The sequence below is a fragment of the Staurois parvus genome, unplaced genomic scaffold, assembly GCF_062004578.1.
Source record: "Staurois parvus isolate SC_StPar_1 unplaced genomic scaffold, SC_StPar_1.0 ptg000006l, whole genome shotgun sequence".
NCBI classification, from domain to species: domain Eukaryota; kingdom Metazoa; phylum Chordata; class Amphibia; order Anura; family Ranidae; genus Staurois; species Staurois parvus.
The window spans coordinates 15,634,404-15,659,528 of NW_028317802.1; the positions used below are offsets into that span (position 1 = coordinate 15,634,404).

At 39.7% G+C, this 25,125-nt stretch overlaps 1 pseudogene; it reads left to right on the forward strand.

Moving 5' to 3' along the window:
• The first annotated feature begins 20,045 nt into the window (after nt 1–20,045).
• The window catches only part of LOC149474374 (uncharacterized), a 29,075-nt pseudogene continuing 23,995 nt past the window's right edge, over nt 20,046–25,125 (forward strand).

Consider the following 25,125-nt stretch of genomic DNA (forward strand, 5'->3'; position numbering starts at 1 on the left):
TATCATCCCCAGGCACAAAACAAGAGACTTAATAAGAACAAGAATCATAATACAGTTAGATTTATCACTAGATACCATGGGCGGACTGACCATTCAAGCACTCGGGCACTGCCCAAGGGCCCGGGGTCAGTAGCAGGCCCCATGAAATGCCCCTGGTACCTATTATAGGCTTTTTTGGGTGTGCTTTGAATGTGGGCAAGGACACAGGGGCCCCATTATCACCTATTGCCCGGGGGCCCCATGAGTTGTCAGTCCGCCCCTGCCAGATACAATAACGCTTACCGAAACATTTCTAAAATTATTAGGAAACATCGGAACATCCTCCATTTGGATCCTAAATTAGCTCCCATCTTACCCCCAGTTCCCCATATTACCTTCAGGAGGGCATGTACATTAAAGAACATTTTAGCCCCCAGTAAACTAAATGGTAAGAATAAGAACGATATAAATATCTGATCCTATTTTGACAGAAGGACTGGCATTTTCCAATGTAGGAAGAGAGGATGTCTATCTTGTCAATTGATTACACATGGGTGTTCCCAGATAACAGACAAGAAAGGCAATGTCTTTCAGATTAAACTTTTTATTACTTTTTGTGATTTATGTACTTTCATGCCCATGCAAATTATTATATGTAGGCCATACCAGACGTCCTTTACAGAAGCGTGTGGGTGAGCACTGTGGCTTATCAAGGATGGTAGTGATAGGCACAGTGTTCCTCAACACTTCCGCTAAGCCCACGGTAAGAATTTTAGTGGTCTTGAAGTTATGACATTGAACTCATTTATCAAGGTTCTTTGACAGATAATGAAAAATTTTCTCTCTTGTGCAAAAGAGAGACATTCTGGATTTTTAAATTAGATTCTATGTCCCCTAATTGTCTAAATGAAGACGTTGAAATTCACAGTATTATCTGATTCATGAGAATAATGTTAAATTTAGTGTCTTAGCAACCACTTTATTTTTTATTTATTTATTTGTTCATTTTCACTCCCAATTGTATTTCCTGAGAATTGCTCATTTAGGGTGGATTAGGATATCACATATATGGTTTATTTATTTTTATCTATATTTTGTTTTATCTATGTTTTTTAGTGATTTTATCCAATATGTGATTAATATGTAATCATTACTTTTTAAAGTTTTTTGTTTCAAAGAACCTTTAATATTGTTGGTTATAAGTGGCCTGGCGTTATGTTGGTGGAATGTCCGTTCCAGCTCCTCCACATCAGTGACGCTTAACACACTTGTCCACTTGTTCCTCTTATAAGTACAGCTGGTAACCTCCGTATCCCTAGACTTGACAAAACGCATGCGAGCGAAAGGTGTTGTCTTGGTTACTAGCTCCAGCGTGCAGTTCATGTCCAGTGCCTGACTTCCCCTTTTTCCTTCCCCGGAGGTGTGACGTTCCTTCTGGTGCGCTGCAGTCCCCGGCCAAGTCAGTCACCCCAGCGCTGGTTTTTATAGCATTTTATTATCCCTTTAGAAGTGATTAACCCTTTAGGAGCATATCACCAAAAATTAAATGAAATCTGACTTTTATCTTAGTGCAAACTTCTGGGAAAATCAGCTAGCCAATCACACAGATAGGAAATTACATTTTTGGATGTATTCTACACACCCAACTATGTACAGATTGGCAATTTGCCATTTACAGAAAATTACAACACTGCAGATTGAAAAGGAAGTGTATTTTTTTATATCAGGGATAGAAAATGGGTAAAGGCCTAGCAAGCACACATGCAAGCAGCTAAAGGCACTAGTAAAAAGGAACCACAATACCTTTCAATAGCAAGCAAAAATAAAGAGATATAGTGCAGCGCTAAAAGTACACATAAAACCACATACATTTCTAATAAGGTTATGCAAGTGTGGAGCACAGTCCCAGGTAAACAGGCCCCTTGCAGAATGTGAGAAGTGATGACGTGACAGTTCTATTCAGAAATCCAGTGGGATATCCAGTGAAAAAATGGTAAGATTGCCTACTAACCAGAAGCACAATCGGTATGCGCATATAAGAATCCAGGATCAGCTGGACATCAGATGAGGGGGCAGTCGGATAGAACTTCTTTAACCAGATGGGACTGGACCTTATCAAATTTCTCATAGCCAGAAAAAATAAAAAATGTATATACCTGGATAATGAAATCAATAAAGTGAGGGAACAACTCGCACCCTTAAAAGGCACAGCTGAGTACAATGCAGAATCTGTAAACTACAGATGTACCTGGAAGGTGTCGAGCATAGTCAAAAAATCAAAAAACGCAAGAAATACTCTAGAGACACAAAGGATTACCAAGCAAATCTTGTTTTTAAATGGCAGCTTCCTAAGGCTGACTCTAATCAAGATACACACAACCCATCACTCACTGATAGTCCAAATCACCACACTGCTATCAGGTTTCAGGGACCCTTGAATAACCAAAGAAGGGAGAATTTTAATAACTATAACTCACCTAGAAGATCAGACCCTTGGGAGATACCCTATACTCCTACCCATAATAAATATGCACCTTTATATCATCTGGATGATGATAATGTGGGTTCCAGGGATATGAGATGGCACCCAGTTCGCCCTAGGAAACCCAGGAAGAATAAGAATAACAATAACAGGAACAAGAATAATAATGGCAATTACCAACCACGCTTGAATGGTAACCATTCCAACCCTGTGTATTACCAAGATTCACCTAGAAGAAACAGAGGGTCACCTCGTCACCCCAATGCCTACCCTAAGAATCAACTATATTACCCTTCACCTTGGAGGGAAACATATCCAGACAACCAATATAACAATCAACATACCAATTATCATACAGAGTCTTACCAACAGCCTCATTTTTTTAGTAGGGGGCAACACACACAAAAGAAGCGCAAGAACAGAGGAAGCAGAGGAGGTAAAAGGATCAACCGATCCAAAAAAGAGAAAAACATAATAGGAAAAGGCATTTATAATTTAAGTGGGGTCAATCTCACACAACAAGAACTTTTAGTTCTGGATAAGGGCCTAAAATATGCTCCCGAAGCCAAACTCAATAAGTTACAGACTTACGTGGATATTCACAAGTTCACAAGAAGTTTAGCCATTAAGAGACACTTCATAAGTAAACCACCTAATGCCATTACTACAATTAACACCTCCACTTTTTCTAACCTCCGTAACGCTTCTTTATTCAATCCCCCACCACATACACAATCACATGTCAATATCTTCAAAGAACTAGTACTGAAAGATATTGAGGCTATCAAAATCAGAAACCACGTAACCCCAAAGACCTGGAAGCAGGCCTCGAGTCTCTACTTAAGAATAAAGACCTGGTAATAAGACCCGCAGACAAGGGAGGAGGGGTGGTAGTTTTAAGTAAACTGGATTATATGTCAGAAGCTAAGAAAATTCTAGACGATAAGGATACGTATACCAAACTACCTAAGAATCCTATTGTCACATACAAACGTTCCTTAAAAACCATAATTAATAGGGGATTAATGTAATAAATAAAAAAGAAAAGGAATACCTGTGCCCTAATGCACCCAGGCTTCCTGTGTTTTACTACCTTCCTAAAATACATAAGGACCCAGTACACCCCCCTGGTAGACCTATCATCAGCGGAATTGGCTCCTCTATGCTCCAGAGTTGGGGAGTACATAGATTTTTTCTTGCAACCTCTGGTGCTATTTACTCCCTCATACATTAAGGACACCAAACAAGTGCTAAAACGATATTGGGGCCCTTAGTTGGAATCCAGTACTCAGAACCTTCCTTGTCACGGCAGACGTGGCGTCTTTGTATAGTAACATTGATCACAAAGATGGCATGTACGCAGCCAATTATTATCTTGACTTGGCCGACAACATCTCCTCAAACCATAAGACCTTTATCCTGGAGCTTTTAGATTTCGCGATGCGAAAAAACTACTTCTGGTTCAACAACACCTTCTATTTACAAACCAGAGGCGTTGCGATGGGGCAAAATTCGCCCTCAGTCTGGCCAATCCGTTCATGGCTAGAAGGGAGGAGGACGTCATCTATTCTAGAGAGTGGCCAGAGCTACTGTTCTATAAATGCTATATAGATGACGTCCTCCTATTGGGGCAAGGAGAGGAGACAGCCTTGATAAATTTTTTCGGTACACTAAATAACAATAATTTGAACATTAAGCTGGCCTTCGAATACAGTACCGATAAAGTTATTTTTTAGATATCACTATACTTAACAAAGGGGGATACTGTACAACTGAAGTGTTTTTCAAAAAAACCGACAGAAACGGTTACATCCCCACTACCAGCTGCCATCACCCAAGGTGGCTGTCCAGTATCCCTAAGAGCCAGTTCATGAGGGTCAGGTGCAATTGCACTGACATCAATACCTATTATGACAAGGCTGACATTCTGAATAAACGGTTCCTAAATAAAGGTTACAAGGAGCACTCACTTGATACAAAGATCAACATTGTAGCCAATATGAATAGGGACGATATGTTTTCGGGTCCACCCACACTACGCAAGAGCATATTTTGCCCTTTCATTACTCCCTTTCCTATACAACATAAGGCCATCAGCAGAGCAATCAAGAAAAACTGGGATATACTCAATGCTGATCCAGTCCTCTCTAAAGTTTTACCCGAGAGGCCGGAAATCATCTTCAGAAAGGCACAATCACTGAGAAACAGGATCGCCCCTAATGTGATTGACCCCCCTCCTTGTCCCAGTTTATTCATAAATCTTAAGGGCTTTTTCCCATGCAAGAGGTGCCAAATGTATCTACATAGCAATATGTCTAAGAAAAAAATTGAAACTTTCACCTCAACAACAACAGGGAAATCTTATGACATCCACATTTTCATTTCATGCAATACCCGTTATGTTGTATATCTTCTGGAATGCTCGTGCCGGAAACAGTACATAGGCAGAACAACCAGAAGATTAAGGGGCCGTTTCCGAGACCACACATACAATATCAAGAGAGGTTTTTGCGAACATTATTCAAGCATTTCAGATATTTTCACCAGAGAGACCCATCATCCCTCAAATTGAAAGGGACCAGGTTTCCTACGTATCAGGATTATCTTCATGTTCAATACAGCAATATGGTTATACTTACTCAAGTTACTCATCATATACCTTTATTTCATGTATCTATTTTATTCATCTACTTTATTCATTTATTTTAAACGTTTACATTATATACGTTTATATTTTATAAAATATATTTTACACATTCAAGTTTTTATATATTACACCTCTCATGAGGTTTTCTATATTGATATTCACCCACTGCAAGTTCACCTAAGATGATATGGACAATTGCATATATCTATATGTTTATCTATTTGATGTGTATGATGTACTAATTACATATAGGAAGAATGCCAAGTTTCCAGTTTTGTATATTTATATTTAATCTGACATAATGCTCCTAGTTTTATGTACAACTAGTTTTAAATAATATTTTACATTATATTGTTTTATATGAATTTAGTTATTGATATCCTCACAGACGCACTTGGATCCACAGGTTACTAGTATGCCTGGCACTAGCAAAATGGCGATCATGATATTCGTGCATGCGCGATCCTATGTGCGCCTGTGTTGTTCATAATCTCCAATAAAATGGCGATCGTGACATTCGCGCATGCGCAGTTTTATACGCACCCGCTATATCTGGGATTTCCATGAATGTGACGTCTGTGCCGCTTGCGCATGCGCAGTGGTGCATATTCAGGCGGGATTACGCACGCTCATTTGCACGCACCTGCCTATAAATATACCCATTCAGCCATGGCATCACCCCTACAGTAGACGTATGGTTATACGAAACGCGTCTAGGAGGAGCCCTTGCACGCCTTGACGTTACGTCAAGGAGGTCAGGCGGCACCTATTTCCATTTATACTCGTCAGTATATTCAGTGGTAGATACTGCGCTTCTACCTATACCCACAGTCATCCTGTGCTTTGATATACTTATGTATGTATACCTTTACTTTATGTTCAATAAATACTTAACTTACTAAACTATGGATATCCATAGATTTGTTGCTCGGATCTGAGCATCTAACCCCAGCCCAGGACAACCCCAGACTTTCCATTGAGACCAAAGGGAGGAAGTGACAGACCAGAACTGCATCTAATTCCTATCTGAGGGACCCCCCGGAGGACATCAACGTTCTATCCGACTGCCCCCTCATCTGATGTCCAGCTGATCCTGGATTCTTATATGCACATACCGATTGCGCTTCTGGTTAGTAGGCAATCTTACCATTTTTTCACTGGATATCCCACTGGATTTCTGAATAGAAATGTCACGTCAGCACTTCTCACATTCTGCAAGGGGCCTGTTTACCTGGGACTGTGCTCCACACTTGCATAATCTTATTAGAAATATGTGGTTTTATGTGTACTTGTAGCGCTGCACTATATCTCTTTATTTATTTTTTTTACATCGTTAAATAAAAATTTGTGTATAAATTATATATGCTACAGTACATGAGATTTAGGTAGATTGCAAACACATACCTTTAATGTGCTGATGCATGACATTTAACAAAATCAGGAAAATTACGTGAGGTTAGTAAAGTGAAAGATATACAAACTGTGTTTCAAATGTCATTTTATTACTACAATAAAACATACAAGTTAAAAGCTGTCAGGACAGAAACAGAAGAGCTGGCATCACTCTAGGGTTATCATCTTCTTCACTACTTGGTGAGTCACCAGCCTGGAAAAAGCATATGGCCCACTAAGTAATAATGAGACAATAAGAATGACAGCTCCAGAGCACAACTTTCTAAAAAATCAGCAATGACAGCTTCGATATTTCTCTCCTGACAGTTAAACTATGTTCCATACAACTAATAACATGATATCCTATTCTACTAATAATGTGATGTGTTTTTATGGTTGTTGAAAATCTTTATGGGACATGCTTTCAGATAATTAGTAAAGACTGCTAAGCATTACAACATTCAAATTTGTTTGTTTTCTTAACCGCATTAGAAGATCTACGTTGAGTAAACTATTAAAGTAAACCTGTGCTTTGCCCTGTAGTGTTCACCTATATTACAACCTTTGTGAAAGCATATAAAAATAACTCTATCTCCATCCTATAAAGTCTATCTATTTTAATGTTGCCTTATTTATCTTTGGAAAAAGAGACATTTCTACATTTTTAAAGCTAGGCAGAGTTAAGGGAAGGCTGTGTGAAATCACTCATTAGCAAGTTTCTATAGAAGTAGAAATTGTAGTAGCACCTGACTTGAAAAGGTTCCACTAGTAGCATAGGAGCAGAGTACCTATGGAAATCCTTATACATTCTTAAAGATCTCCATAAGATCTTTGCAAAACTATACCCATCAACTTGGAGTTGTAGTTTTTTTTAAAAAAAGCTAAATACTTTTGTTGATAACCTGCTCCTCAGTAGCAGGTGTAAGGATTCAGTAGCTAAGATTAAATACTATTGTGAATTGGGTGTATAAATGTAGTGCTTGCAGCTAGGCTGTAGACAGCCTGAGCTTTGTTTATGTTATCTGGGTTCAGTAGGTTTTTATAAGCCCAAGGACAGTTGGGTTATAAATAATTTGTCACCTTGGCCAATCTCTGAGGTATCTGTGCCAGGGATGTGGGCTATGGAAGAGGACAAACATTTAGAAAGACCTTCTAGAAAGATACCTTACCTTATAGGCTTTGCCTGGTAATAATGTGTGTTTAGCTATGTCCAGTCCTTCTACATGGCATGTTCCTGGGGAGAGTACAGCTTCAGACAGGCCCTGTTTTGCTGCCTTTGATTTATCTTATTCTGTTTTCACTAGCCGTGCATCTGGGCCTAGGGTATTTTAAACTGGCCTGTGAGAGAGGTCTAAAGCAACTTAACTGGGTCAATTGGAGAGGCTGAAGAAACATAAAGGTAGAGGGTCATCTGGCCCTACAGAGTTCTATATAGGTTTGTGGCAGAAGGGGGTGTAGCTTGGAGCTTGCTTGAGCTGTATGGCTGCATACTGAGTGAGCTCCAGGGAGAAGGTAGCTTTTGAGCCATTTAAGTGGTACACAGCAGGATGATCACGGGCAGGATTATTAAGCCCACTTCAAACAATCTCCCTCATCGCTCGCACTCCTGGTCTTCAGTACGACAGATCCAGGATCTTTTCCAAAATAGAGGCACACAGAGGAGCGGCCCTGCTGGGAACAAGATGGCTCCTATGCAACATGAGGAGGTGCACAGTGAGGAGTCCCTGCCAGCTTCTGAGGACATAGTAAGAGAGGACACTCGCCCCGATCCCCCAATCACATATTCTGAGATGACATAGATCGCTGCAGATCTGAAGAGATCGTTTACAGTTGCTAAAGCCGATTTGAAGGAAGATCTCCTATCTCTTTCTGAGCAATTGATAACTATGCAGAAGGCTGGGGCTTACAGGGACAGGGCGATCTCTAGGCTGGAGAAAGTTTTTGAAACACATGCCATACACCTAATTAATGAGAATCGCCACCTAGAAGATCTAGATAACAGAGGGAGATGGCATAACATTAGAGCCAGAGGCATCCCTGAATTTGTGTCTGCTGAACAGCTCAAGTCAGCCTTACAATCCATCTTCAATAATCTTTTAGAGCGGCCTGCGGACACTGTCAATTGATTTTGAGAGAGCACACAGAGCCCTTAGGCTGAGGAGGATGTATGGCTCCCCTCCCAGGGACATTATTTGCTGTCTTGCCAGTTTTACATTGAAAGAAGAAATCCTTAAAAAAGCCTGGCACAATGAGCTCATTACTTTTAACAGTGACGAACTTGCCCTCTTTCAGGATTTATGCCCATTACACTGAAAAATAGAAAAGCATTGCTCCCCCTACTGGCTGTTATACAGGAGAAGGGGATTCCTTACATATGGCTGTTTCCTTTTGCTCTGCAAGCGACTCTGAATGGAAAGCATTATCTGCTCAGACTGCCTGCAGACCTTAGAGGTTTCTGTGATGACCTCCAACTTCCGCAAGTGGACCTTACTGAATGGTATGAAGAATTTCAACTTCCTTCAGCAGTTTCTGCCACTGCACGCATGCCTCTGCAAACACCTTCAAAATCACAGTTCAGGAAGACCAGACACCAGAAGCAGACTGGTCCGAGATCTAGCTTGTCCTCTCCGAAGTCCAAACAGTGCAGAGCTAGAGAGGATTTTGATGATACTTGACTGTGGTTAGTCAATTTTTGTCCACGCATCTCTTTTTGAAGTCCTCACTGTCCTCTCCCTGACAGAAGAAGGGTTGGGGTTCATGTGCTGGGGGGGTCCTTTTCTGCAGCTAACCATTGCGGTCTGGCTTCACTGGATACGTGTTCGTCCTAGCTTCTTGTGTTATTGGCTGATATAGGTGGCCAAATTAATAGTTGTGTGTTTAATCAGCCAGGTGCAACTATTTTATATTGCTTCCAGCCTGATGGTTGGAATGCTGTCCAGTATTGACCAGCAGGGCCCATATGCTCTATTAGTTAAGCGCCTATTGGCACTTTGTTTGAAAATGTTCCACTTACATAAGGGTTATATTTACTGATTGCAAATGATTTTGCTGCCCTCTATGTTACTGTCCTTGCAATTACCTGACATATGCATTTTATGTTTATGTTGTTGACTCAGAGCTCAGACCTCCCTATATGTTTTGACATCTGTTTTATACCATTTTTGCTGTCCCTACGGTATATTTTATCATAAGCACTGTTTTTCTTTAGTGACGGATGGCTTTGCAATAGCCCCTTCCACTTAGTCCCACAATTTGGCAGAGTGCTGACTGATGTGGTAATCCTGCCTGATGTCACCACTACTATTAAGCATTATTTTGATATCAACACTGTGGCAGATACTTCACCTATTAGCATGTCAGAGGCACACAAATGCGTTGTTTGTGCAGTGCTTATTAAGTGGGGTGCTAGGCGGAAACGGGAACAGACTAGGAGATTTGCGGAAATCTCCACAAGCTTCGCAAAACTTGAATCCCAGCATAAATTATCTCTGGCTAATTCCTTGGCAGCTGAATTTCAGAAGGCGCAGTTGGAATTACAGGCCATCTTAGACACTAATTACAAGCCTTCCTTATTTTTCAAAAAACTAGTCTATTATGAGGGAGCAAATAAAAGTGGGCATTTCTTGGCCAGGGCCTTGCGAGAGGTTAAGCTAAATGAAAATATCCATGGAGTCAGGAACTCGAAAAGGTATCCTGGAACATGATAGTAAAGCAATTGCTTTATCGTTCCATCAATATTACACCAACCTGTATAATTTGCCCCCCTCTCACTTCCCCAAAGACCTTAAAGGTGTGAAACTTGGTTTAATTGATGATTTTCTTAGGAAAAGTAAACTGCCCCCCCTAAACTGCTCTGATGTTAATTTGCTAGAAGGCCCCATTGGGGAGTTGGAATTGGCTAATGCTATCAAAAGTTCAAAACTGGGGAAAAGCCCAGGCCCAGGTGGGTAAACATCACAGTATTACAAGACCTTTAGCTCCCTGCTCTCCACCTCTCTACTCCAGACCTTTAACTCTTTGACAACAGCACAGCCAATACCCCCTCTTTTTCTCTTGCTCATATTACTGTCATCCCCAAAAAGGACAAAGACCCTGCTGAATGCATGAGTTACAGACCTATTTCCCTACTGAACACAGACATAAAATTGCTCGCAAAAATACTGGCTAACCGGCTCGGGACCTATCTCTCTGATATCATAACATGCTGAATTGGATTGCTGCTCTTTACCAAAACCCAATGGCTAAGATCAAGGTCAATGGCACCCTCTCTGACACAATTACTATTAAGAATGGAATGAGACAGGGCTGTCCTCGATCTCCGCTTCTGTTCTTTCTCACTCTTGAACCCTTCATTCGGCTGGTTCAGCAAAATGAGACGTTCATGGCTTTCAAATTAACAATAAGACATATAAAATGGCAGCATACGTGGACCCTGCACAAGGAGAAGCTTAGTTGTGCCTGGTGGATAAACCTTTGTTATCAATGGACTGTGCATGCAACCCTGGGGAAGCCTGACCCTGTTAAACCTGTCTAGGTATGAGATTTTAGGCATTATATGTAGAGTTTGCAAGAAGATTTTAAATGGTCAGACCCTGGAGTAAGTGCAACCACTACAGGACTTTCTGCTGGCAGTGTTACAGCCTAAATTACTGCAAAGCGTGTGGAGAGTAAACTGAAGGACTAGACACATCAGTGAGGAGCCAGTTACTATAACTAGGGTTGCACCTCCACAGAGAGTGACCAGCCTGTGAGTGCTGTGCATCGTTTGGGCTATTCTTGGCTCTTTTGTGGCCACAGTTAACAGGGACATTGTCGGTGACAAAGTGACAGCTAGTATGGGAAACTTTCCAAAGGTGAACTTATCCTTTAAGCCCAATTTGAGACCCAATCCCTGGTTGGGTACACAGAACATGTTCCCAAAGGTGAACTTATCCTTTAAGCCCAATCCCTTGCCGAGTACACAGAACATGTTCCCAAAGGTGAACTTATCCTTTAAGCCCAATTGGACACCTAATCCCTAGTTGGGTACACAGAACAGGAACAAAGAGCTGTTGCTCCTCACGTCCAAACTCCACCTGAAGGAGAATCCTGACAATTAGTACTTTAGGAATTAAGGGGAGGTATATGTGATTGTTTTTTTCGTTCACATCACTAATTGTAATACAATATTAGATAAAATACCTAAAATGGTGAATGATGTAAGAAGTGGGAACCCAACAAAAAAATGTCAACAAAAAAGAAAAATGAATAAGCTTTAACTATAAACAGTATAAAGAAAAAAGTACATTAGTAATATATTATATGAAGTACATTTCGCTAATCTTTGTTGATATATAACTGCTAAGACTAAACCTGGCAGGGATAATATATATGTGACTTATACCTATATCACTACAACCACATATTGTTGATTTGTACCATACAGTAACATGTGAAAAACATAAACAAATGATAGATGAATAAGGAGGAAACTGGGAAGCAATCCCATGCTATTGAATTTTTGCTTATAACCACTTTCTGGTTTGATTCTGTTTTAGAAAAATGTGAGTCTTTTGCCAAACTCAGCATTCAGTACTTATACAAATGCTTATAAAATTGTTCCATAAATTACCTTATAGCATTTGAAAAAAAGGCAAAATTGGTATCCTCAGGTTTTAGGTCTGCTTTTTAGAGGATACATTAAAATACACCTTTAGAATACAGTAATTAAATGGATTGTAAAAATTAAGCACAAATTAATGTTTACTTCATGGTCTTTGTACTTTTTAGTAGATAGAGTAAAATGAATATATCAAGCAGAAATAAGTTAACTGAAATATTTTATATGTTAGCAATACCAGAATATGAAAAATAGATATTGTTTGGTGACAACCCTAGTTAAATATAGGATAAACAGGGGGAATATAAGGGCATATTTATAAAGCAGTGAATGGTACATTCACCAAACATTTAGTGAAGAAATGTCTTCCTGATGCATGTGTTACCTACAGTTAGTGTTCAATGAATGTCACTCACTGCTTTACAAATATGCCTCATAGTGAGTAACAAAGGTTGTTTCAGATTTGATTAATACAGGAATATAGAGAATTTTACCAAGTCTAATAACTTTGGATGAATCATTATTACCTGCTAGGTCATTGTGATTATCAGTAGCATAATATGAACTAGTACGTCTGACTAATATATTAGCAAAAATTCACATTTATTAGATTAGATAACACCGTTTGCCCCCTATTACCTATATCTCTTTTTTTTAATATGTATTACCTATTTATTGATCATGTCTACAGATCCCTTGCACCAGAACTTGTTAATCTTAGATTCTGCATATAAATGAGTGTGCTAAAATCAGTTTTTTTTAATCCCCAGCATGAAAAATTTAAATTCAATAATAATGTTTTTTTATCATTAAGATATTAACAAAGTGAAATCTTTTTCCTACATATTTCACATTCACATACAGTATCTAAATCAGGCACATTTTTTTTTTTTTTTAAATCAGATTTTATTTTTATAAAAAGAGATTTTTCATTTTACAAAGTCAAACACATATACAGATAGGTATTACCAACACAAAAAAGATAATCACCAATTAAATTATAATAGGAGTAAATAAAGTGACTGCCAAGTTTTATATATCCTTTTTTCAAGACTATTCACAATTCTAGAGAAATCACTGAACGTAACGGGGCTGATTTACTAAAACCGGAGGGTGAAAAATCTGGTGAAGCTGTAAATGGTAGCCAATCAGCTTCTAACTTCAGCTTGTTCAATTAGGTGTTGACAAAAAACCCCCCAAAAAAACAAAAAACTTTGAGCTGGTTGGTTTCTATGCACAGTTTCACCAGATTTTGCACGCTCCAATTTTAGTAAATCAACCCTAATGGATTGTCTTTCCTGCTATGTGTTCAACTGCAATACTGCCAGTGAGATACTAGTGGATTAGCCATCCAGAAATACTCTGATATGCATTGCAATAATAAGTGTTGTGGTTTCATCTCATGGACTGGAAAAGGGCCCTTTATCATGTTATTTAATGCATTTCAGCACACAGGGCAGCAGAAATCTAAACAATCAATTTTTGCATGCACAGCAAACACAGGCACACATTTCCAGGTAAATAGGAGGGCAAGAATAGATGTGCAGTGAATCTGTGCAGGGTAGCTCCCTCTGTCTCTATTTCTTTTAAAATTTTGAATCTGATTGGGTGCTGTGATTAACAACATAGTACTAACTTCGTTTACATAAGGGATTTTGGATGTGAGATCAAGTGCTACATTCCAGGAATCATTGGAATCAAAAGTGTGTAGGTGAACTGGTGCACTTCCTAAATGAAAAACTAAAGTACTAAACAAGTTGACTGTGCTCCTTATATGCATTCTGAAGCTTAATTTTCACCTCATACAATGGTGTATTTTGGTTTCGTGCTGCCCTAGGGAAGAGTAAAATTTGGTTCCCTCCCATCTAAATTGGAGCCAGTGATAGCATAGTGATGGATGGGAGGGGAGAGGGAGAGAGTATTGTTTGAGCACTCACCGCACAGCTCACAGAATGAAATTCTCCTCTGGCACACCATTAGGAGGGAGGGTCTGACACCATCCAGCAGCCTGCAGCCTCTCATGGATTGAGTGGAGACTGCTGCAAACATAATGGCTCCTGTGTGAGGAGGTGTCTCTGGAGACGTTTAATTTCTGCTACACCATCCTCAGGAGCTCCTGCAATGCCTCACCTGCTTTTCCTCCCTCTTGTCACCTGCCACTTGTGTCTATTTTGCTGGCACCTCATCCCTGAAAAATGCCACCCAAGCAAAAATGTCTTGTTTGCCATATGGTAAATATGCCCCTGACCTCGTAGTCTATTGTTTTTAATCTGAATATACTAAAAATAATTATTATAGATCTCTATGTTTCAATATTTTTATTGACTTTTTCAGGGAAAAGGAGAACAAGAGAATAAGACATTGTTCATTCATACCATAATGCAATAAAATAAAACATTGTACATTTGAGCAGTGTAGTTGTTATTCTACTCTTTAGGCAATGATGAAGTTGGTTTTAATTAGCTATATCATCAGAGGTATTTATATATGGATGAAAAACTTTGGTGAGGGGTTGGGATGTTAGGGGGGTTATTGGTAGGGGAGATGGAGGTGAGGGGTGGGGAAAGGTATAACTATGTGGAGAAGGATGTACCAGTCAGGGATTAGGTGATGTTTTTAAATATTGAGTAATATCAGGGTTGTACAGAGAATTTTGGGTGACTTAACCATCTGGTCCATTTGTGGCTGAATTTAAGCAGGGAGGAAGTGTTGATTGCAAATTTTTTCTCCATTTCGCATTGGAAGTTGAGGTCTGTAATCAGTGAGGTGATTGAGGGGGCGTTTTTTGAGTTCCACAGTCTAGTGATGTTTAATTTGGCAGCAAAGAGAATGTGGGTGACAATTGTGCGGGAGTGAGAGGGAAATTTTTCAATCTCGATATGTAGGAGTGCTAATGAGGGATTCGGGGCAATCACACTTTTGGTTATGTCAGATATTAGTTGTAAGGTAGTATTCCAGAAAAATCTAAGTGATTTACAAGACCACAGGATATGTATCGTTGAGCCTGTTTCCCCGCATTGTTTCCAGCATGTAGGGGAGTGTTTTGGGTAGTAGAGAGAGAGTTTGATTGGAGTCAGATACCATTAGTGGAGTATTTTTAGATATGACTCCCAGTGGGAGCTACATCGGGTAGCTTTATATGTATTTTTGAAAGCATTTTCCCAGCATTGTGAGGTTATTGGTTCTGGTAGGATTTTTTCCCAGTTGGTAAGAAAGGTAGTTTGTAGCGTGAATTGTAGGTTAGTGAGGTACGCGTAAAAGGTAGAGATGCCTTTACCTGGGTATTTAGATTTGGTGTGAAAAAGGTATGCTGTAGATGGTAATTTGGTAGTGTGAGGTATTATTGTTGTTTGTAGGCAGTGAGTAATTCTTAGGTATGTGAAGTTTTCAGATATAGGTAGATTATATTTTGTTTGAAGATCATGAAAAGGGACGTATAGATTGGTTGGTGTAGAGGTCTGAAATATTAATTATGCCTTGTTTTGTCCAAAGCGATAGTTCTAACGAGGGTATAAACAGATGTAGTAAATTAGTTGGAGTGGGGATTTGTTTGATGTCTTTGAAATTGGTGGACAGGAGGTCACTCCAGGCTTGTATGGAGGCTTGTATGCAGGGGTGTTTTATTTTGTGTTCTATGCGGTTGGTTGGTGGAATTAGGGCTACATTTTGGGGTTTCAGGGGGTAAAAGGAGAGGGTTTCCATTATGGACCAAATTTTTTCTTTTGATGGGTTCCACCAAAAATACATTTGATCCAGGAGAGTCGCGGTGTAGTAAGATTTAAGGTGTGGGAGTCCTGCTCCTCCTTTTGTTGTAGGGCATATTAAGAGGTTTGTGGTGCATCTGGGCTTTTTCGAATTCCATAGGAATTTTGTGAAAATTGTTTGTAGGCTAGAAAAGAATGAGTTGGGAATTGTTATTGGGAGTGTACGGAATATGTATAGGATTTTGGGTAGAATGAAAATTTTTAGGGTTGCCACTCGGCCTAATTTGGAGAGTTCCAAAGTACGGAGTGTGGTTAGTTCTCAAGGAATATTTTCAAGTAGAGTTTTGTGGCTTGCGGAATATAGTTGATCCGTTGCTGGTGTGAGTTTGATACCTAAGTAAGGGATGTGGTTTGTTTCCCATGAGAAGGGGAATTTGGTCGCTAGTAGGGTTTGGAGATGCGGTGGAATGTGAAGGTTTAGTATGGAGGATTTGGGTTCCTTGAGTTTATAGTATGATACTATCAAGTAGTCATGCAGGTGTGAGCGAATCGTTTTAAGGGACGTTTTTGGGTTGGTTACCATCAGTATGATATCGTTTGCAAATAGGCTAATTTTGTGTTCTACGTTGAGATGCGTGATTCCTGAGAAAAATCGGTCTTCTCTGAGTTTGGATGCTAGGGGTTCAATAAGGAGTGTAAATATTATTGGGAAGAGTGGACAACCTTGTCTGGTGCCGTTAGAGATATCGAAGGTGTCAGACAATGTGCCGTCTGTCAAAACTCTAGCGGATGGTTGTGAGTATAATGATAAGATGGCGATAAGCATCCAGCCTGTGATACCAAATTTTTGGAGAGTGAGTTGCATAAATTGCCAATGTATCCGTTCGAGATAAGAGTAAGGAGGGGTATTTGGTGTTTTCAAAGTTGTGTATGAGGGAAATAAGTCTTCTGGTCGCATCGGGTGCTTGGCGACCTGGGATGAAACCTACTTGGTCTGGGTGGATAAGAGTGAGGAGGTATGGGAGAAGTCTTCGAGATATAATTTTCGCGGCTAATTTTGTGTAAGTATTGAGTAGTGAGATTGGTCTGTAATTTTGGACAAGTTGAGGGTCTTTGCCGGGTTTTGGAATGGTCGTTATAATGGATTGTAGCATGTCCTTGGGAAATGAGCTTGTTGCGGCGGGGTGGTTAAAAAGTTTGGACAGATATGGGGATAGGTCTGTGGATAGATGTTTGTAGTATTCGTTAGGGTATCCGTCATTTCCTGGAGATTTGTTGAGTGGGAGTGTTTTGATATTTGTTTCTATTTCTTTGGGGGAAATAGGGATAGAGATGGCTTCAAGTTGGCCCGGGAATAAGCGGGGGAGGTTGGTCGTGTGGAGAAATTGTTGCATGGATGTGACTGTTGGTTGGGTGGTGTTTGCGTCATTTTTGAGGTTGTATAGGTTTTGATAATATTCTGCAAAGGTGTTAGCTATCTCTTGTGGGTTAGTGTGAAGGGAATTTGAAGACGGATGTTTAATTGAAGCTATTTTGGATTTTAAACGTTTTTGTTTTATTGTTTTGGATAATAGTGACCTGGCTTTGTTACCTAATGAATAGAATTTGGCTTTCATTTTTTGGAGATTTAGATCATATTTGTATAGTAGGAGGGATCTTAGTTTGTTTCTGTCTGCAGTGAGGGATGCGGAGGTTGCTTGGTCTGGGGATTTTTTGTTTTTTTCCACGTTTGATTTAATTGATGCGAGGAGTTCGTCTATTTGTTGGGTTCTATTTTTGTAATACGGGAACTTAATTGAATCCAAATACCTCTCATGTATGCTTTATAGGTTGACCAAAGAATGGATATGGAAATATCAGGTGTGTCGTTAAGTTCAAAAAATGTCTTGTGGGCATCTAGTATTTGTTGTTTGTAGCTACGGTTTTTCAACAAGGTCACATTCAGACGCCATATTCATGGAATCTTGGAATGTTGTATGTCATCAAGGGAGATGGTGATTGGAGCATGGTCTGACCATGTAATAGTTCCGATCTTGGAGGAAGTGACGTGTTGTAGGGTCCACTTGTCAGTGATGAAGAAGTCGATTCTCGAGTAGGAAAAGTGGGATGGATAGTAATAAGTATAGTCCTTTTCTGTACTGTGTTGACATCTCCAGATATCGTAAAGGTCATTGGAATGAAGAAATTGGTTAAGGGACTGTTATGAAGCTGTTTTTTTGGATGAGGAGTCCAGAAGAGGGTTGCCGATGATGTTAAAATCTCCGCCGATGAGTATTCTGCCTTTTCTATGTTGATCGATGATGGAATTAAGTTTGTTGAAGAATTGGAGTTGGTTGGTGTTGGGACCATAGACATTCACCAGTGTGTATGGAGTATCGCTAATTTTTCAGATTAATATGTGGTAGCGTCCCTGTGGGTCTGATATTTCAAAGATGAATTGGAATTGTAGGGAGTCTTTTATGGCTGTAATGATGCCATTTTACTTTTTGGGATTTGTTGCCATGTACATTGTGGAGAATGTTGAGTTTAGGAATTTTGGATGATGCAAAGTGGGTCTCTTGTAGGAATAGAATATCAGGTTGTATGGGGCGGATTTCTCTTGAGAGCAAAGATATTTTGAAAGGGGAGTTGAGGCCCCGGACGTTTAGCGAGGTTATAGTAATCATATTGTTGGTAGTAGATGGGTAGAATCTCGTTGCGGTGGTGGTTCAGGAATTGTGAAGATGTGCATTGTTCCTCTTGACGAAGGTGGTGGACCGCTGAGTATGTAGTTTACTGGGTTTGGGTTGGTCTTGGTTGTAGTGAGAGTGTTCACTTGTGTAAGTGGGTTCGTTAAGAGGGGTGATGTTGGCGACTGTTGACTGGTAGGTTGGGGAAAGAACAGGGGTAAAAAAGACCTGTAAAAAACACAGGTAACGTGTAACAAAAACAGCTACTGTAGACTGAGGAGGCATGGATAAGCATGACTCACACAGGAGCTCATGCTTAAGATGAACTTAAAAGATTGACGTATTCGATCTAGGGCCGATCGCCAGCTAAAGCTTTGGTGAGGCCCAGTGTATTGGGCTAGAAGAGAGTAGATTTGTGTGTGGGTTTATGACCATTCTGCTTCCATCCGTTGTGGCCTGTTGGGTGTTGGTTGGTGGAAATCCACTGGAATGATGTTCCATGTTTTCAGCAACTCGATGCCTGTTTCTAGAGATTTGATTATGTAAAATTTGCCTTGGTGTTTGACATTTAGCTTTGTGGGAAAGCCCCATTGGTATCCAATCCCATGGTTCCGTAAAGTTTTAGTTATGGTGACAAGCTTTTTACGGTTGGCAAGTGTGGCTTTGGATAGGTCTGCGAACAATTTAATGTTTGCTTGGTCTGAGGGAGTTGTGGTGGAATTTCTTGCTGCGAGCATAATTTTTTCTTTTACATGATAAAAATGTATACGCGCCAGTGTATCTCTGGGTACCGACGCTGGTAGAAATGACGGTTTGGGGGTTCGATGTGCTCGATCTATTGCAAGCTCCACGTCTGTGAGGGCAGGGATTACATTTTTCATATCCTGTTGAATATATGGGACAATGGCTTCTGAGGTGACGGATTCCGGTATGCCACGGAATTTGATGTTGTTTCGCCTGGAGCGATCTTCTAAATCTGCCAATTTGAGATTCATTTGTTCAGTGTCATCTGTATGATCTGTGTGGGCATCTATGAGGTCATTGTGTGTGGTACACATTTCTCCTAGTTTGTTCTCAATATGGCGGATGCGCTTCTCATGCATTTGAACCGTATTTGAGATTTGCGATAATGATGTCATCATGTCATTATGTATTGTTTGGCGCAGAGATAGGAGCATGTTTTTCATGGCAATCTCTGTGATAGGCTGGTCAGAGGCAGGGTAGGATTCAATTAAAGATGGAGCACTTTCTGTCAGAATTGCGGCTGGTGAGGATGACTGTCTGTCAGGGGGTGATCCTGTGTCCAGTCTGGGCCTCGATTTAACAGGGATACTAGATGTGGGGGACAGTGGGGGAGACAACTTACCCAGGTCCCCTGGGTATAAGGATCTCCTCAGCCTAGCATCTGGGTGATATGCTGTCTGTGATCCTGTGTTCTCCTCCTGCTGTGCTGTGAGACCGTTTACTGTGCAGCCAGCACCATCTTGGGAGCCTGAGGAGATTGCAGGGAAGAAGCTAGTTATTTTCCCTGGATTCCCTGGGGTCTTGCGGCGGCAGATCATCGCCCGTTCGGATGGCGAGGGGTAAGTGAGCAGTCGGCGGTGATTTGATTCCCTGGTGTCTGAGTGTGCCTCTGTCAGGCTGGCGGGAGGACGGAGCTCTCCTCACTGAGCGTCCATCTCCGGAGCCGGCCGCGCATGTGCCCTATTATAGATCTTTAGAAACTGATTTAGACTGCTCAGTTGGCATATCCATAAATGATAGATGTATATCAAGAATATATAGGGGTTTACTGACATTGAAGAGAAACCCACACTTTTTTTGTATAAAAGTACACATTTTTTTTCATAACATCAGAACAACATTAAAAATGTCTATGATAAAATTGCTCAATGTCAATACCAATGCTTCCTCCTGCTGACTCACTCTACCACAAAAATAGCATACGCATGTCAAAACATTGATACTATGGTATCTACAGCAATCTTCGCGGTGGGGAGTCCTCATGATTCAACAAGTTTCTCTTAGGCTTCCTCATTATGCATGAGGCTACAGCAGAGGTTATTTAATTGAGCATACATTCACAACTTGGGTAGTACCCTTGGTAGGGCACTGGAGCACATATAGTGATCGGCAACTTGTCAGCCGCAGTAAATCTTGCGCTGAAAGATTACAGTCAATGGTCAGGCCCACTTGTTTATAGTTGGAAATATCCTGCTGGGAATAATAGTTGGCATATAGATCTGTACCGCCAAAGGTACAGTCCCTCTTATGATCTAGGTACATTTCCAAATTTCCAATTGCTGAACACATCTTGAAAAAGGGCAGAGCCTAACGGCCCTCCATCCACCTGGCTTTTACAGTATTGAGGATTATCATAGAAATTAGCCTTCAAGAGCGGTATATGTGTAAGTCAAAGTATAACCAGCTGGGACCAATAGTGCCTCACCATAACTCCTTTTAATGTTGTTCTGATATTATTGTCATTTACCGCCTAGCAGGATCTCTAGTGACCCACAGAACGAGATTCCCCAGGACGCGGAGTCTAAGTCCCAGCCTGCCTTTTCACCAGAGCCCCTGATGGTGGGGATAGACTTGGTGCAAGACTGAAACCAGGTCACGGTGATTGTAAACCCTTACATATATCCAGTGAAGTGATACACAGAGATGAAACAAATCCTTGTACATAATATGTACAGTACCTGTCTGCAGTCTTTTCTTCTCTGCATCCATTCAAAGTGCTTAACTGAAAAGCTTGTCTGAGAGTTCAGAATAAAGGGGGCAGAGAGCTCAAGTTATGCTTTGTAGATATCAGCAAGGTGAGTGGAGGAAAGGTACACACCCCCCTCCACACAGCTCACAGGAACAGAACTGAGGTAGTCATTCTGCTGGAGATCCCTCCCCTGTTGCCATTTTTCACTTGGTGTTAGGAAAACTTGTCAGAAGTGATTAATGGTGATAGCCGAGAAATAAAGTTGTTGTAAACCTCAGTCATAAAATATGAACAAAGTATATCCCTGTATACTAAGTATACTTAAGAGCACTAAGTGCCATTTCTTTATATTGCTTTAACAGCTTTTATGAATTATTTCAAACTGTTTATAATACAAATACATTCTTAAAGCTAAATTCTAGGCAGATACAATTAAACACAATATAATAATATAATGCAGCTTTGTAATTATTAATACATCATTGCAAGCAGTAAAAGTACCTGAAATTAACATGATGTCAACCTCTTGAGGAAGGATCCAGTCAACAAGAGGCATGCTTGCAGGAAGCGAAAGCATAGTGCCCCAGCCTGTTACTGGACAGTGAAATCACTGGGCTGCTTCTGATTTCACTGTCCAGTAACAGGCTGGGGCAGATCCATAACAGTTAGGCTCAGAGGAAGTTGGTTGAATGATGCTTTCCATCAGATAGAGGGTGCATCTTATGGCAGAAAAAAATGCATTGCAGAGAAAATTTATTTATTAAAAGGGAATATTGCAAGAAATGCTGTTTTGGTTATTTAATCTTTTAATTTTTTATTCTCAATTTAGTTTTTTGGCTTTAACACAGCAGACCAAATAAACTGCCTTTTGCAATGTATATGAATGATTAAAAATTAAAGTGCCACTCTGTAATAGTCAACTTCAAGCAAACTATTTAAATGATAACATGTAAAGCCTTTACAAATATTTTATCTTTGGATTTGGATCTTTGGATTAAACTTATGCCCAGACTTGAAGGTTACAGTGTGGTGCTTCAATTCATAATTGCTTATCCTTACCACAACTCAAGGTGATTGTGGAAGCTCTATGATGTATAGAAAGTGCCAGCCCAAAATTCAGATTTTTTTATACCAACACCTTTACCAGAGTATTTGATAACAATACCAAGGATACAAAAGAATCACAAAGAATAGTCAGGGTCCAAAGTTTCCTATCCACTTTTCTAAGCTTTAAGGTGTGTATTTCATACTTGTATATACTTAACATGTAGATACTGCCAAATCACAAAGTTTTGTTAATGTGTACATTGCCTGTGTACATTGCCTACTTTGATGTTATATTCAGATTGCCATTCCTGCATTGACCTAACTGTAGTAATAATAATAAAAGTGTTGCTTTTACAATTGATAAAAAGGAAATAAATATTTTTGTGTAAACTTCACTCCATGTTTACTACTCTTGTCACATATGCCAAAATATCTTTATCTTTATTTCATTACCTTGTTTAACAACAGGGCAGGCAGATTTTGTAGGACAAATTCAAACTCCAGAACCACTCAAAAGTGTTTCTTTTCACCAATACTAGAAACAGAATTTCGCATCTGAATAGACTGCCATTACTTCAGAGTATGAATCTAATATGCATGAGTTCAGTGGACTAGACCTGATGTGTTCACAAACATACGTGAGGAGAAAACCCTGGTGTGCTGCTTCACTTATGCATTGAATATATTTTACAAAGAACGCCAAGGAAAAGTAGATATTTTTTAGGTTGACTGAGGCTTTCAGTCACAGTTTTTCTATTTGTTTTAGTCAAAAAACTTTGGGGATTTTGTTATTTGTTAATTCAGGCGGTGACTGTGTTGTTCCAAAGATTACATTTTTATTGGCTACATTAGCAATTAATTTTAAGGTCTGATAGACAGGAAAGATGAAAGTTCTGCTTAACTCATTCTTAGAGTATCAGCTGCTTTTCTTCAGATAAAATATGGAACTTTGCTAAGAAAGAAGTCTAAAGGTACAGCTTTCTACAGCTACCTGAACATGTATCATCACTTATATCGAAGAACCAGACCCAAAGCGTTTATATATGCACAAATGGGAAACTATATAGAGAAGGGAGAGATTCTGTGAAGACACAGAAACCACTTTTGAGGAGGGCCAACAAAATCTCCCAAAGAAAAAAGAAAAAAACGCTCATGGGAAAACTTACAACCAGAATTGATAACATGCTAGAAAAGTTCCAATAAGCCTGGATTCATTGGGATCTGTTATATCTTATTTGATATATCCACCACTTTATAATGGAGCCCTAAAGCTGGTCTATTGTTAGTATTCTGTTGGCCTTGTGTCCCGAGAACCAAAAGCACCCTTCCTGTTCTTTCCCTAAACCCATACTTTTCCTTTTGATTCTATATCCACAGGCTCCATGCTATTACAGGTTGACTTAATATCCACTTAATTTTTTTTTTTTGTTTGATAGTGACATGTCTTCCAAAGAGGCAATGTTGGCTATACTCTATAGTACTATAGTGTTATAGATTTCATATTTTAACTATTATTTGGATTCTTCTGATAGGACTGGCTGTGTGAACAACACTCTCAAATAGCTTCTGATATATGGTCTGTAGTCTTTAGGATATTCCATATATTTTCTTGTATGTGAAGCATATCCTCCGTACCAGACTCCTAATTTGTTCTGTAAATTAGGGAGACATAGTTTTGAAATTCTGATATAAGATGTGACCTGTATGCAACATGTAATGTACACACATTTCCTCAAACAAGTCTGAAGGCCAATTTGAGTAAAAAAAATAGACTTACAGGCTCTGAAAATATTTTCTATGGACTGTCAGCTTGTTCTCAAACGAAAGTAACAAATAGCAGGTAGGATCAAACACCTTCCAACATCTTTCTATTTTATCTTTTGGAAACTCTAAAAAAGAGAGTTTCCAGCATGGTCACTTCTTTAGGGAGTCATACTACTACAAGTGTATTCAACATTTTTTGACATTGTTATATTTACCAGCAGGAGGCATTTGATTTTCTCATATTTGAATGTGAAATTTTAGCATATACCCCAATCTACTTGTGTTGATTTTAATCCTCATTTTTTAACTCCAACCTGAATTTTGTTCTTGAACTTGTCTTATTCTAAAAGTCCCATTGGTTCAATATATACATAGCCTGTTATATATATAACCAGTGGTCTTCAGCTTCTAACTCATATTAACATGACTTTCTACTCCTGTGCTTTTAGATGCTCATTTAAATTAATGGTATGGTTGCACACCGACCATACACAAAACAGATAGATAAAACAAACATGCTCTGTTCTTCATCAGTCTTGGGACTCTGACGCTGTTGAAAGCACATGAATGAGTGGTAATAGAAAATTTAAAAAGAAACAAAGAAAACAGGAGAAAAAACAGGTCATGTCTCCTGTCAAAGTTACCTGTCCAGCTCTAATTTAATCACAGAGCTCTGTCTGCTACCATGAATAGAGAAAACCCAGTGGGACTTGGTGGGCTATACACAGTGACCCAATTTTTATTAATGGGATGGATCGCTGATAGTGATATCTGCTGTCCACCAAAAATGAGCTCCACAGTTGCATATTTAAATGCAATTATTTGCTACTTACATGCATTTTGTAATGCTTAGTATTTATATTGTGGATTTGGGGCAGAAAGGTTTAGTTTAGTATATTAAGCTAAACAGTGTCCACACAGTTGATATGTCATGAGAATATCCTGAATTCTGCGGCCAGACTCATCCACCTTACTAACCGCTCTGTATCCGCCACCCCCCTCTGCCAATCTCTCAACTGGCTTCCAACTGCCCAACGCATAGAATTCAAATTAATAACATTGGGGCAGTGTTATGAACAGCTTTGTACGTCAAACTACATCACCGACCTGATATCCATATACCACCTGA